Raw genomic sequence first — 2,797 nt, 5'->3', positions numbered from 1 at the left:
CATTTAATAGGTCGGTTCGGTTGGACCGATGGTCCGATTTGGATCCGGTTCAACCGATTCGGTCCATTCGGTCCAATCTTGGACCGATTTTCTCAAAATTAGTGTCAAAATTTTCGTTCGATGAGCTCTATCCTAATTTGATATAATATTCACATTTCTAATCCTCCTTATTAAAAACTAATTTATTGACTAATTATTTACTAATTTAACCGGGGTTTACATTCTGCAAATTAAGCAGGATACAATCAGAAGCAACAAACTACAAACAAATAAGATTTAACAAAAAAAAGGAGAGGGAGCTACCAAGCTCGAACTTCAGAAGGCCAGAATCTCCCAAAAAAAATTTCGTATCCAAATGGGGAGCTTGACCCCAAGTATCCAACAAAAAATCTACCACACCCCTCTCTAGGTCATCTAACTCAAATAAGTCAACTTTACGAATTATGAGGTTGTCTTGCCAATATAGAGAAAAAGGAGGTTCTTGGTTTTCAGGAAGAAAGAAAGGTCGGGTATTGTCAGCAGATCAAACCTTAAAAAAGTGGTTCTAGAAATCAAAGGAAATTCCTTATTTCTCTCTTTCCCAAGTCCCATCGAGTTAGCTGTTGATGGAATGGAATAAGCGATATTGACTCTCTTGTCGAAAGGGCGGCATCAAGCTCTTACCCAGGCAAAGAAACAAAAAACACCAGGCGATTCAAGACAGGGGGAGATGGCTAATTCTGGGAATAGGATCTATCCCATACCCTTATTCTAGTATTCTACCTGCTCCGAAAACAATAGGCTGGAGAGAGGAGGAATATTCATCATCCGTCACCCTGCCCGCTATGCTCCTTGCCTTTGTCCTTTCACTTCTGACAGCAGGCACTTTAATAAAAAAATACTTTCTGACCTTGTACATCTTGGAGGGATATCCATCCCGACTTATTTGAAGAACTACAAGGCTTCTTCGCAACAAAAAGATAAAAGAAAACATTTAAAAAGGGTCCAACACTTAACTCCCGACATAGGAGCTCGTACATCTTTACAAATTCCCAAGATTTCGGGTGTAATTGTGTAGGGTCAAGGTTACAAGACCTAAGAACTTCCATCTCAAAGGGAGTAAAAGGAAGTCGGACGCCTAACCTAGTAAAGAAGCAGTCATAGAAGGGCCGCTCTGGATCCACTAAAGGGGGGAAACACACTCTATCCTCTAGGTCAGGTGGCACTAACACATAGTTTCTTTCCTCTTCCCTATTCTCACAGATGCTATGCTGCCTACGGAATTCCTCACAATACTCATTATTAGTAAAGGGGACACAACAAAGAACAATATTATCTACCCAAACACGAAGATTAGGAGGAACTTTGGTCGACATATTCTTAATAACATGGCGAGACATAAAGGCTACACCTACAAATGCAAAAAATAAAAAGAAGACCATTACCAAATAAATCGGACATCATTCCAAAGAAGTCGGGTAAAACAACTAAATCAAGGGAAAGCCATTCTTTTCAAAATCTTTCTACAAAGCAACCCAATGGCGCCTCTTTCGACACAACATTATCTCAAAAGCGGCACCATTAAGGGCAGTACAGTGCATAAAAGATAAACAGCTACACGAACACAAACAAAGATTCTTTCAAGAAAAGAAGAGAGTCTTTCAAATCTTTTGGTAACAAACGTTTTGTCTTCTCAAACGCTCCACATCAAAACAAACTTTCTCCAAAATAACAAAAAGAAAGTGCAAAGACAGCAAAAGCAAACCCAACAGCAAGCAAGTCTCACACAATCAGGAAAAAACAGCAAAACACGAACGACCCCCTTCACGCCAACGAAAGCAAAAAACTCTTCAAACACTAAGATTGAGAAATCTCGAGCTAACAGAAATGGTCCAAATGACACAAAGGAGTACTTTGGTGAAGAAGAAAGTAAAACAGTCTTTAAGAAACAACAAAAAAGGAAAAGAAAAGCCGAAAAGTCCCTTTTATAAGGGACAATAAATCAAAAACGGCTCTTTCACTCCTCTTTAAGCGTGCACGAATCCCCAGGAGCAACTACCACGCATTATTCAACAGTCATTAAAGCTCCACCAACGTTCAAAAATTCAAAAGACGTTGGGTAATACCGACAAGGTTAACACCCGACGTCCACAGCAGAAGTCACAGAATGCTTGAGCCTGACCTATAAAAGGAACAGACTCAAGCAGGGACACTGTTCATACCCTGGCATAGCAGAATGAAAGCCAGGCCCAATAGCACGAAAGGGCCCACCAATAAAGGTGAACTTCATGATAAGCCCAACATCTTTAAAGAGGTCGGACAACGATATAGAAGTCTATCTCTGCTTGACCTAACAAGTAACTGCCTCCTTAAGTCTCTCCTACTATCTCTACCTCATCTAGAAGGTAGATCCCAACAAACTCTCAAGATAAAAGGAACGCTTATCTATTAGAAAAGATAGAACTACTCCAACAAAGGTGGTTATCTACTCTACTATAAATACACTGGCATCTCCCAGGTATAACACACGTTCTACTCTACTAAAAACCTACTTAAAGCCTTTGCTAACTTAAGTATCGGAATCTCTTGCAGGTACTATCCCTCACCTCCTCATGAAGAACTTGGACAAGCGGCACCTCGCACTAAGAAGGTCGGACGCTGTCACACGAAGGTACCTGGACCTCACGTTTAGGCCTAAAATCAACGTTTCAGATAATTCTCGAAACAAGTAGTATGGACAAGAAATTTGACGGTCAAATTAGTTGAATAATTTTATAAAATATAATTAACTTTAAAATTTATTTTATTTCATTATAAT

The sequence above is a fragment of the Arachis ipaensis genome, chromosome B05 (assembly GCF_000816755.2).
Source record: "Arachis ipaensis cultivar K30076 chromosome B05, Araip1.1, whole genome shotgun sequence".
NCBI classification, from domain to species: Eukaryota; Viridiplantae; Streptophyta; class Magnoliopsida; order Fabales; family Fabaceae; genus Arachis; species Arachis ipaensis.
The sequence above is the reverse complement of the archived record's forward strand: the minus strand, read 5'-3'. Positions refer to the sequence as shown.